Raw genomic sequence first — 14,172 nt, 5'->3', positions numbered from 1 at the left:
ACAAATTAAACTATTAGTGGTTAGAGAGATGAAATCAAGCAAATTAAAATAAATTTTCAATTTTAAATTGAAGAAGGAATATTTCTTTAGTTGTGGGAAATACACGCAGAAGAAAAGATAAGAACAGAAAAATTCTTAGAAACAAGTATGGGGGAGAACCAATGAGGTAGCAATTGCGGAAAAAAAACTATGGAGTCATTCTGGTTCCTGAAGATCTGCTGCTCCCCCTTGTGGCAAGTGTGAAAAGCTGACATCCTCGTAAAGAAAAGCACTTCATCCCAGCACAAAATGATACAAATCTGCTTGGATTATAGTGACGCACTGCTTTCCAGGGGCGAAATAAAAGACACATGTGGACAATTCTAATGATGATTCTGTGCCTAGCATAGGCTTAATGTCACCTCAATTATTTCCTAAGGTTGAGCAGAGTCAGTACTAAGAATGGCAAGAAGTAATATAAGACAGTTGTCTTTCAAAAGTGTACCATTCAACTGGAAAGATAAAATATAGCCACAAGGAGAAGGTTTGTGACAAGGTAGTAGATTCTGTGCAATACTGGATGACCTAGAGCAGGGAGAGTACTGTGGTTAGAGAAGAAGCCCCAAAGGAGAGGGGCTTTTGCATGGGCTCCTGAAAGGTGTGGGTGTTTCAGATAAGTGTAGATCAATCAATCAAGCAGAAAAGCACAAAAACAGAAAGATAATGAATAGTGCTAGAGTTTTATGTTTATAGATTAAAGGCAAAAAAGGAATATTTGGGGCCAGATTAAGCAACCCTGAGCTGAGTACTTCAGATTTTATCCGATTTATTTTATAGATGAATAATTGTTAAATTATTGTTAAATAAAGAACTGGAAGATGGTAAAATGTTTCAGGAAGTTTAATCTGGAAAACTATATGCAATAAATTTTCCTTAAATTCATGTAAATTTAAATGTTAAAAAAGGGGCAATTATAAATAAAAAAGCTGTACCTCTCTAATCTATAATTCCCTATTCTCTTACCCTGCTTTTTTCATATAATTTATTACTACCTGACATTGTATTATTATATAAGTGAGTGTTCTTTTGCTTGTATCACTCACTGTTTACAAATCCTATGAGGGTAGGGACTGTTGCTTTTGTTTACTGCTGTATCCCCAACTCTGAAGACAGGACATTTGAAAATAAATGATGCACATTTGGTAAATAATTGTTAACATTATAAATAAATCTATGTTGAAAGACAAGGGACTTGAGGTAAGGAAAACAATTTAGTATTTATCAAGATGACAGAACTTGACCTTGGGTAGAGGGAGGACAAGAGGATAAAAAAGAGACATTCAGTATTTTGAAAAAAAAAATAAACTGGACTTGATAACTCACTGAATGTGTGTGCTGAAAGAGAAAGAGGAATATAAAATTGCTGAGGCTTCAAGATTATGTCACGGGAGGATGGTGGCAGCATTAAAAAAGTTGGGCAGTCAGTGGGAAAGTCTGTTTTGTGTAGATACCAGATTAGGCTTTAGACACAAACACTGAGAGTTGAGGGACAGAGATATCTGATTAGAATCTGAGAAACAGGGCAGAGTTGGATATTTTGTTTTATGATAGAGAAGATAGCTAAAGCCATGAGCTAAGATAAGATTTCTGTGGGACAAACTCTAGCTGTAGACAGGACGAGAACAGAGACCTGAACACTTACAGCTCTTTAAGCCATCTTCCGAACTAACCACAGGCACTCTGGCCCATTCACAATTTCTGTATTCATCCTACAATGTATGTTGAGTCCTGAACAGAAAACATGTTATGTGGATTATGGGGAAATCACAACCTAATAGGGGTGACACATAACAAGAGAAGTTTTACACACATGATCTAGCTAAATAAATCAGCTGCCCTACCTCAGCCAACTGTGTACGTGGTGTTGCCAGATTTTATGATCTTTCATGGCTGAGTTTTCATGAGCAAAGTTCTAAACATAACACATTGACTAAAGTGTGTGGGCCAAACAAAACATACCTGCTCAACAGATGTAATGGACAGCCAGACTTATTGTAATTTCAATCAAGAAGAGATTCTTCTATCCCTCTTACCCCTTAAATTGTACCATCTCAGTGGGGTGAGGGATGCATTTAGTCCTGTGAGAATCAGATTAAACAATTTGTTAGCAAGGGATGTTTTAGGAAAGTCATTGTAGATAGGATCACTCTTAGTAGTAGGTCCTCCTTACTCATTCATGTATTCAGCAAATAATTATAGAGCTTATACTATGGGGTAGGAACTCAGTATATAATGGTGAGCAAATTAGGCAAATCAAGATTTTGTTTTGGGAAATTTCATCAAGGAAGAAAGGACTTAAGATCATTACCAATGGAAGGAATACTTCTAATAGCTAAAATAAATAGCTGGCATGTTGCCTGAAACTGCTTTAATATTAATATAATGGTGGCGGGGAGAGTATTTTGAATGAAGCATCTGTCTGTGGGGGGAGGGAGGAACAGAGACAGTGAAAATGGTCCTAGAAATATCGAGTATGTGTGGGGAGAATAGAAAGAAAATGAATGAAGAATAAAAGATATCACATTTGTTTCCTGCAGGAAATAGCAGCAAAAAATAATATTAAAACTAAAACAACGGAACCAGTGGCTTTCAAGTTTTCTTGATTATTTCCTGGTAAATAAACTATTTTTCCTTGCCATACTAATACAAAAAGAGACACTTATGTGTACACACATACACACACAAGTTTCCCATTAATATCTATATTTACTACATAAGACACGTTGAGATATTTTTCATTGTGTTTAATTTCACTTTTTCAAATTACTGATCATGACTTGTAAATGAGCCAAAACTTCATCTTTGAAAACAGTGGACTAAATAGTAATAAAATAGACAGTTGTCATTATATATCAGTTCTTCTCAATGGGCTCCATGAATTTTTCAGGACTTGATTCTGAAAGTGTACAGTAGTATAGAGGTGTGGTACAACTCCTATACTATTAAGTTTATAGTCAGAATACAATCATTCCATATTTTATTTGTTCTTTTTGATGCAATATCACTTTATAGAGAGAAGTTCTGCTTAATTTTAGGGACTTAATACTTTTTCTAATCAAAATCAAATGAATCATGATTTTTAGAAAGAGTATACAAACTGAAATTTTAAAATAAAGTGTATCCAGCAGAAATTTATATTTCTATTTGTAAAATTTATGATTGCATTTGATAGTCATAACCAAAAATCAATGAAAAAATATTGTATCAATTATTGCTTTAAGTTTCCATTTAGATGGTGATGATTACATTAAAAAATTAGCACAAGGTGTATAGAGTTTGAAAATACACAGGCTACTTATTATTAGTGTTGACTCATGCTAATAATTTTTCAATCTATTCTGCTAATCTGTTGAATTTTGAAATAATTATGAGAACATAGTGTTATATAAAAATTGTCACCCGTGCACAAAGCTTTCAGGAGTTTAATTTCTGTAATTTGATTTAATTATAAGATTTTATTATAATGTCTATATTATGTTCTACAGAAAATATAAATTGAAGTATTACATGATAAAATTGATATTTTCACATTACATGACAAATTTTTGAGCCAAAAAAAGACAGAAGGTACATAAGTAAGTAAAGTGAGGAAGCATAAAGTTTGCTAATCCAAGACATACAAAATAAATTTTCATTAATCCAAAATTTTTAATTGCATTTCCCACATAATAGATAATAAACATGTGCTTTCTACAATAGATCTATATTATTGCCATTTGATTTTTCTGCTCTCACATTCTATTATGTAGCAGAGGTTAGAGTGATCTTCAGTGCTATTTATAGAAATTTTTAACCTTTGTTGAAGATACTTTAGGAGAAATTCGTAATTGTTCATGATGCTATTAATGGAGGTTGAGAATTTAGCCTTTGAATTTCTGCTGGAATTCAAACTTTGGGCCCAACTTTAATTAGCTGTGTCACTTTGTTAGAGCTACATCACACTACCTTGGGACTTTATTGACAAAAATGCATAACCTGAACCTAATCATAAAGAAACATCAGACAAACCCATATTTAATGGCACACCCTCTGCTCTTCTGGTGTGAAAGTTAGGAAAGACAAAGGAAAACTGCAGAACTCTTCTAGATTGAAGGAGCTCACAGAAACATGACAACTAAATGCAATGTGTTTTTCTCCTGCTACCAAGAGCATTATCAGGAAATTTGAAGAAAACAATATTACCATGTCAATGTTACTCTTCTGATTTTGATGACTATTCTGTAATTTTATAAAAGAATGTCTTTGTTTTTAGGAAATATACTCTGAAATATTTAGAGATAACAGGGTGATATGTCTGCAACTTATTCATAAAAGCTTACAGAAAGAGAAGGATAAAGCTAAGGTGATCAAAATATCACCATTTGGGGAAAGTGAAGAATACATGGGAGTTCTTTGTGCTAGTGTCTTGCAAAACTATCATTGGAGCACAGTCAACTGTTCTAAAAACTGGGCATAATTATACTGAACTCAAAAAGCTTTAAGTAGGGATGAGAAGAGATAGTGTATGTGATGCTGAGAAGCCTCTTCAAAAAATGGCAAGTGCTAGATGTTTCTGCTATAACACACTATATCTGTTCCAGAAACTCCTAAATTTCTGCAAAAAGGGATACCAACAAGGCATATTGGGAAAAAAAATTAAAAAAAAAAAAAACAGGGCTAGAGGCAGACCACTAGAAACATATTCTTCTTTGTAAGTAGAGCACTAACAAATATTAAAATTGCAATAAAAATTTCTACACAGTTAAATCTCCAGTGGCAGTTCCACCTGTGCAGCCTTTCACCCTAGGGTCATGATTTCTCCTGCAAAGAGGGCCTTCATTTTTAATACAGACGAATTTCATCACAATGAGAATCTGACACAGGGCATAGACTTCTTTATTATGTCACCTTTTAAATTTTTAAACCAAAGAAAAAATGTTTGGGAATATTCTTCATGTGCTCTCTTAGGCTGACAAAGGGCTAACTATGTGGGAAGCACAACCACTCAGCCAGCCACCAAGGAAGGCTCTTTCGAGATTTAAGCTTTTGTTTCTCTTTAAGTTTTCATATATTGGCAATGATACTCTTTGAGAGAAAGCTTAACTCTGCTCACTTCAAAAATTTAAAATGTTGGTGGAAATCACAAATGGAAAGAACCTGACTTATTTTAAAAATTACGATGCCCCTCACAGATAGGAGCAAATTTCTTTTATGGAGACATGTCTTATAGGAACAGACTGTGTTATTTCCCGAGTAGGAAGGGTAAGAGGGCATAGATTTTATAAAGAGCAAATGGTTAAGCATTAGCAATTTAAACCAGGAATAGTATTTTTAAGACCCAGAATAGACTCTATCTAATGAAAATCTTAGAAAAGTGAATAAAATCATAAAGGGCCATTTCCCTGGAAGAAGTGAGTCCTTCTTGGAACAGATGAATTAAATATCTTCTTGAGTTTGTTTCCAGTCCTCTAAAGAGATTCGCTGTATTTTCAAGTCAAATACAGATCTATTAGCATAGTCACAGTAATTACTCGTGGGGTCAAGTATTCTTTAAAATTGTCTTTATAAACAGAGTGGCTTTTATATTCTTTTAAGAAAATTTCAAATATTCAAACACTGCAAGTTTAGAAAAATGTTAAAAGTAGAGTCCCAGTTTTACTCAGCTCTAAAATGTTTAGCAGCAATACATGAATAAAGGATTAAACTAGTAATAAAAAGAAATGTTTTTGCAAAAACCAAGAGGAAAGAGATGCTTGGAAGAGAATTTTGACCAAATGTTAATTTTCTCTAGTTACTCCACAGCATCACCTGAATGAGGAATACATAATAATTAAGTTGGAACTCTATTATGATGTTGGAAACTGAAAAAGAAGCTCAATATATTAAGAATCATAGGTTTTTTAGTTGAGAATTTCGGCCTTGTTTTTATTGTGTTAATGTATACGTAACATAAAATTTACCATTTTAACCATTTTTAACTGTACAGGTTAGTGACATTATGTACATTCATATTGTGCAACTATCACCACCGCCCATCTCCAGAATTATTTTCATCTTCTCAAACTGAAACTCTATACCCATTAAACAATAACTTCACATCCTTTCCTGGCCCCAGACCCTGCTAACCATCAATCCAATTAATGTCTCTATCAATTTAACTATGCTAGGTACCTCACATACATGTAATCATACAATATTTGTGCTTTTGGGACTGGCTTTTTCACTTAGCATAATGTCTTCAAAGTTCATTCATCTTGAAGTATGTGTCTGAATTGCCCACCTTTTAAAAGCTAAACAGTATTTTATTATATATAAATACAGTATTTTATTTATCAATGGGCATTTGTCTATTGATAGTTTGTTTATACTTCAGTGGACATTTGTGTTGCTTCTATTTTTTGATATTGTGAATAATGCTGCTACGAACAGGATGTACAAATTGTTGTTCAAATGGAACTTTCAATTCTTTGGGCTATATGCTCTGAAGAGGAATTGCTGTATCATTTAAAAGAAAAAAATATTCTGACTTTTGTTAAAATGGTAAGGAAGAGTCTATTCAGGGCCATTGTAACAGATGTCAAGAATATCACTATGGAAGAGAGAGACTACACCAAAGACAGTTGGGGATTTATAGCCAATCAGCAGACTGAAGGAGTCAGTAGCTGTAACATGACTAGGAGAAGCCAGCAGGGCTGGGGAACTCTTGCTAAACTGAATTAACAGGCTTCTTGCTGAAGGCAGACCAGGGTGATCAGGTATCGAGGGCAGAGGATGAGGAACTTGATCAGATATCAAAAGTACTCAGATATCAAGGGTGGGCGATTCTCTCTAAACTGATATAGGAGGATTCTTGCTACAGCTGGACCAGGAAGGCCTAAGACAGGGCCCAAGGATGAGACCTAGATATAAAGAGGGCTGAGAGGACACTAATTAAAATTTGGTCAGAGGGAGAGTCTGTCCATTGTGGAAATTCAATGTTTAATTTTTTGAGGAACCACCATATAGTTTTCCGCAGTAGCTATACCACTTTATATCCCCAGTAACAATGTAGAATGGTTTCAATTTCTCCATATTCTTCCCAATATCTTTTATTTTCTGTCTTTTTATTTTGTTTAGTTTTGATTTTTAATAGTCATCCTAATAGGTATGAAGCAATATCTCATAGTTCCAATTTTGAATTGAATTTCCCTGATGATTAATGATGTTGAGCATCTATTTTCATGCGTTTATTGGCCATTTGTATATCTTCTTTGGAGAATTGTCAATTCATGTTCTTTGTCCATTTTTATAACCAAGTTTTTGTTGTTGTTATTGTTGTTGAGTTGTAGGAGTTCTTTAAATATTCTGGATATTAATTTCTCATAAGATACATAATTTGCAAATATTTTCTCCCATTATGTGAGTCACCTTTTCACTCTGTTGAGAATGTTCTTTGATGTACAAAACATTTTTTTTTTATTTTGAAGAAGTCCAACTGATCTATTTTTTTCTTTTGTTCCCTGTGCTTTTGGTGTCATAGTCAAGAATTCATTATCAAACCAAATGTCATGAAGGTTTTCCCCTATGAAAGTTTCATAGTTTTAGCTCTTATGTTTAAGTCTTTGATCCATTTTGAGTTAATTTTTGTATATGGTATAAAGTAAGGGTTCATATTCATTCTTCTGCACGTGCATATCCAATTTTCTCAGCACCAGTTGTTAAACAGAGTCTCCTTTCCCCATTGAATGACCTCAGCAGCCTTGTTAAAAATCATCTGACCATTTACACGATGATTTATTTCTGGACTCTCTAGGTTTGTCTGTTCTAATGCCAGTATCACACTGTTTTGATTAGTGTAACTTTATGTAAATTTTGAAAGCAGGAAGTATGAGACTTCTTTGCCCTTCTGTCTGAAGATTGTTTTGGCTCTTCAGGGTCCCTTATAATTCCGTATGAATTTGAGGATGGACTTTTCTATTTCTGCAAAAAACACCATTGAGATTTTCATTGGGAACACAGGATGTCTTTCCATTGATTTGTTTCTTATTTAATTTCTATTAGTAATGTTTTATAGTCAAGATACAAGTCTCTTACCTCCTTCATTAAATTTATTCCTAAGCGTTTTATTCTTTTTGATAACATTGTAAATAGAATTGTTTTCTTTGCTATGGACCCATGTATTAGATATAGGGCCTATCAATGTAATAAAGTGCATCACAAGTCAATACACGTGATTATAACTTATTTGGCAAACCTGAACACACATACATGAGAAATTAAAGAAAAATTAATTAATACTGCCTTCACTTTCTGTTTTCTAAGGACATCTCATGTATGCTGTGTATTATTTAAAATGTAAATGAACATTCAGTGGAACTCACTGTTTTTTTTTTTTTTTTTTTTTGCCTTCATTCTCAATATGTGCAATGTTCATTAGTAATTTTTCCCACTACTAATGTGAAACTTATCAGAATGAAAACTACACAGTATTTGTAATAAAATATTTGTATTTTGTAGAAATTGAGACTGAGTAAAAAGTTTCGCACACAGAATATGCCACAGACCAAGTGTTGTCCATCTGAAGGCAAAATTATTAGTATGATTTCTGCAACAGAAAATTGGATTCTCTAGAAATGAAATAAATGCTGATAAATTAAAATTTATATTGTATTACATTTAAGTAATATATAGAAGGAGAAGTTTTACTTTTAAGCAGAATCCTTATGAGTAAACATATAAAAATTCAGTACTACTTTATATTTTTAAGAAAAGTAAGAAATTTCTTGTGTTGTGGAATAAGGATACATTTTTCCTTATATGAATTATATATTTTGAATGAGTACATTGATAAAATTTACTATGTGATATTCAATATTATATTTCCTGATATAATAGGAATTATTAATAACAATATTAATAATAGTACTCACAACTATCAGTAATACTCTAAGTCAATATTTCACATATAATTTTCTAGTTATCACAATAAATTGCAAATAAGGAAAAAACAGAGGTTCAGAAAAAAACAAGTAAGTTCCCCAAAATCACTTAGCTAGGACCATGTTATATTTCTTCTTAATTATCCTTTGGCATTAGGAATCCATATTTCCTCTTGACACCAGCATGTCTATCACATAAGCATGACCAGACAGCCTTGTTGGTTCCATTTGTATTTTCCCTGGTTGAAAGCTGGAGTACAGGGACCACACTTCCATCCCTGCTACAGAGGCTGGTCATGTCAGCGTCCACAATACGTGCATCAGTCTCAATTTCTCAGAAGGTTTACATCTCACTAACTTTGTGTCTTCAAATAATGTTGAGAGTTGTGTCATTAACAGAACAGCACAAGCAATATTATAATCAAGAAAAATAAGTAAATAAGTAAAGTAGAGGAATGAGCATACTGATGAAACTTAGACTTATAAAAGCATGATTTAAAAATCGAAATAGATTAACAGTTTTTATTAATGACATGATATATGCTCATTGTAAAAAATTTAATCAATACAGCAAAGTATGAAGAAGAAAGTAAATACCTTCACAAATCCTTTATTAAACAGAGAAGAATATGCTTCCAGATATCATCTCTTTAGGAATATATGTATGTATGTGTGTTTGTTACATGTACAATTCTATATAGATAATTTCTTCCCACAGCATGTGGAGTCTACTTTTTACTCAGCAATATGGCAGGGATATCTTCATGGTTATAAAGATTGACTTATTGTTGTCATTGTTTATGGATGCAAAGTGTGCCTTGTATAAAATGTTATACTGAAGAAAAATTTAGGTGAATTTTAAATTTCATTGCCATAAACAATTCTGTGGTTAACATGCTTGTGCATCTATTTTAATCTCCTTGGCTGATCATCTCTTTAAGATAAATTCCACGTTGTTGGCTGTTTGGCTTCAAGGATAGAACCATGATACAGTATAAAATTGTAAGCTACTCTGTTAGAAAAGTAGAAACACATTATTAGCCAACATTTATAGTTCCTACTTAAATACCTGTAACGTGGAATTTACAAGTCCATTTTTTATTCTCCTGTAATATATTACTGAATAATCATTGATTTTAATGAACAGAATAACGTTCTCTCAAGGCTTTGTGGTCCTTTCTGTTGGTGACACTCTGTTGTCTGACACAGACACCAACTACAACTGTCACAATTACCATCTGTTCTCAGAGTTTGCTGATCAGAGTCAAAGTAATGGACCAACATACTGTAAATTTCATACTTGCTCAATCCAGACATCTCAGACACTAACAGAATGGCAGGCCAAAAAAGGGATACACAGACTCATTAGTTCCTGATCGCAGATTTAGACAGCCAGATTGAACACCGTCCAGAGCAGGTCTGCATTGACTGATATGCTTGCCACATTCGTCCAAGAAGATATCATTCCCAGGAGGCTGGGCTTGAGCATCAAAAGAGTAGCATAACACTCATCTTTTATAACTTCTCTTATCCGGTAGCCCACAATAGTTTTCTTGAAGTTAGTCTTTCATCATTTTTTGTGGTAATTTTTAACAGTAAAAAAAATGTTTGGATCTTAACAGGCACACAGAAACAAAGGCAGCCAACATCTTTCATACTTCATTCACATATCTTTACCTTTAAGCTCTAAACTCTTATTTCATTTATCAACACAGGCAGCAAATTGGTTTTACTCTTTATGTAAACCTAGCAAAAGAGATTTAAACTGCTTTTCTAGAAGAAGCCGTTGTGAGTTGTCTATATTTGAGATTTTATTAGTGTCTCTTACTCATATTCAAGAACACAGCTGTGTGTATGTGGGAAGTATCTATGTGTGTGGTGACAGAGGAGTGGGCTTGTATGTATGTGCCTGAGATCAGGGTGGAGGGGCAATGTTAATAAGAAGTGCAAGTCTTCTGTATAGATGCAGACATTTGTGACTGTAGACTTGTGGCTTTCATGATTGTCATTTTGATAAGACACAAGGAGGTAGTAAGTTTATGAAAATGTTAAACAACTCTAATGGCCAGTATTGGCCCAAAGATTATATTCATTTTGTCACAGATACCAATAGAGCTGCATTCTACTGGGTTCTGTGGAAATAGATTCTGATGAGAATTTCTATGCAGACATTTTATTGAGGAGAACTCTTATAATATAGATTTGTAAGAACGTGTGGAAAGCCGACTCGGGCAGAGGGTGAACTTGATCCATAATGTAGATAGATTCAGGTGCAACCAAAGTCTTAATCCATCCTCTGGGGAGCTACGGAGGCAGAATGAGCCCTCACAGCTGTCTCAAATTGAGTCAAAGCATCAGGGCCTTTGCATCACTGCATCAGCCAATCAATGTCTGCAGGCCACCTGGAAAGAAGGAGCATCTTGAGGGAGGGAGTGCCCTGACACCATGGGCAAAATTTCCTGGGGGATGTAGTTGAGAGCCATCAGTAGCAGAAACACCCAGCAGCTGCCTAGATGTATGTGTTGACCCTGAACAGCAGCTCTGGGGAGACCCCACAGTAGTGGACCCCACTCCAACAGCCATGGAAGGGAAAAGGGAGCCAGCAAGAGCAGGTGTCATAGAGTCAAGTAAGTCTTGAAGGGTGTCATTTTTGAGGTCTACAGTGTGGAGTGTTAGGGAATACCAGGCAAAGGGAACCTTGACTACTAAAGCATATGGCAAGGTGGAACTTAAAACTTTGGGGGAAATTATAGGTCCATACTGACTGAGAGGAAGGAGAGAGAATCAAAAGAGATACAGCACAACATGTAAAGGCATAAACAGCAATAGATGACATTGGGAAGGCAGATGAGAGTCATACATGATACTGAATGACATGCAAAAAGCACTCCTGCATGCTGCTGGAAGTTAATAAAGCAATATGATCAGATCTGTCCATTTGAAAGCTGCTTAACCAGCAGAGTAGAGTGGAACTGGGGGACAGACTAGAGACAAGCCCACCAGAGCTGGAGCACAGAAGGCATGTTAGTTACTCCCATGACCCAGCCTACCCCCCTTTATTACTAACTGCACCTTCTTTTCTTTGAACTGGCAGTATTGTGAGCCAAATACTTTGCCATCTTCTCTGATATAATAAAACTTAAGCAGAAATCTACTGGTGGCTTTTGGAAAAACTCAAGTTTCTTAAATTATAGAATGGTACAGATGTGGCTGACATTGTTTCTTCCCTCTACTCTTGTTTGGAACATGGATGTGATGGCTGGAGCTGCAGCAGCCATACACAGCAACTGAAGAGAAAGGCCTAAGGAACGGCAGAGACATCACTCCAGTTGCCATGGAGCTGCCGAACCAATGGAATCCGTCACCTAACTTCAGGCATTTTGTTGTATAATAAATACAAATTGTATTTATTTAAGGCATTTTAATTTTGTTGTGATTGTTCATATTGGCTGCTGAGTGCAATCTTAACTAATATAGAAAGCTAATAAATTTGATGGGGACCAGATTTAAGTAATGGCAGTTGGGAATAAAGAGGCCAGAACAGTGAGAAATATCTCGTATGTAGATGGTTGAATCCCCAGGACTAAGTCACTAACTGTGGGTTATAAGGGAGACAGAAGATTCAGGAATCATCCTGAGGTTCAGCTTAGAAAGACTTTTCCAGGCTCACCTCCTCTCCGTCATCTTGTATCTCCCATTATTCCTTAACCAGTCCCAGCTCTTTGAAACTTCTCTGCCTTTTGAATCCTCCTCTCTGCTAGCATCTCTCCATTCCTACTCCATGCAGTAAGCTCTATTTATACTTTACATTTATTTCAAATATCACCTCCTTTGTAGAGCACACACCCTTAACCTCTAAGAATAGAATATTCCTCTTCTAATGACAGAAGTTATCATTTTTTAATTATTATAATATGTCAGATATTGTGCCTTATATTTATTAAGTAATTTTTATTCTTTTAACTAATCTCTGAGGTAGGTACTGCTAAAAGTCATCATTTTACTGATACGGACTACTGAGGTAGAGAAAGATTTATTGACTTTGCAGTCAAATGCTCTACCACTGAGCTATACCCCCTCTGATTTATTGACTTTGAATAATAACATATGAAATATTAATAACAGAGCTCACATTTGAACCCAGGAAATATGGCTTCCAAGAATTTGCTAAACTGCTTCCCACAGGAAAATCAAAAGGAAAAATAAGCAATAATCTGAAAGAATTGACTTCAATTCTCCCACCACGGGCCAACAGTGGCAAACTGTGCTATCGCATCTGCAGTGAGTCGAATGGTTGCCTCCAAAAAGATAGGAGCACAGCCCAGACTCAGTGAATGTGGCCTTATTTGAACAAAAGGATCTTAGCAGATGTAATTAAGTCAAGGATCTTGAGATGAGATCATCCTGGATTATCTGGATGGGCCCTAATCCTAATAAGAAGAGTACTTGTAAGAGACACATAGAGGAGAAACTGGGAGAAGAGGCCACATAAAGCCTGAGATGTAGATTGGAGTTACGCAGCCACAGCCAAGGAACTCCTGGAACCGTCTGGAAGCTGGAGGAAGCAAGGGAAAATCCATCCTTACAGTTTTTGGAGGGAGTGCAGCCCTGCTAATAACACCGTGATTTCAGACTTCTGGCCTCCAGACTGTGAGTTAATAAATTTCTTGTAACCCATGAAATTTGTGGTAATTTGTTACAGCATGGCTAAGAAGCTAATGCACTATCATTTAGCACATGGAAGGAGCCCATGATCTATCACCTCAGTTGGAGGAGTAGCCCCACGTATGGTACATGATCATTTCTTTTATTGTGAAGTCATATAAGTAAAAATGGCTATTGTTAGTAGAAATTTCAGGTTTTTGCTGAAGAATTCTCCTCTAGAACGTGGTATAATCAGAGGTAGAGGGCACAGGCACTAAACTACTTGATTCTTAAATCTTTTCTACCATTTACATGCTGTTAGCCTGAGGAAATTTTGTAACTTCTCTGGGCTTCAGATTTCCTCATAGATAAAATAGAGAAAAATATAGCAATCTCTTCAAAGTATAAGTATTAGAAATAACTGAAATAGAAAGTACTTTAAAATGCGTAGTCCTTGTAAACACACAATAAATCTTAACTGTCGCCATTATGATCGTGGGATGAATTTCCCTCTTAACCAATGGGAATGCAAGACAATCTCGTTACCCACTCCTAACAAACCTTTCAAATAACACATTGCCAGGCAATTATT

The sequence above is a fragment of the Eulemur rufifrons genome, chromosome 7 (genome assembly GCF_041146395.1).
Source record: "Eulemur rufifrons isolate Redbay chromosome 7, OSU_ERuf_1, whole genome shotgun sequence".
NCBI classification, from domain to species: Eukaryota; Metazoa; Chordata; class Mammalia; order Primates; family Lemuridae; genus Eulemur; species Eulemur rufifrons.
This window is presented reverse-complemented; position numbering follows the sequence as displayed.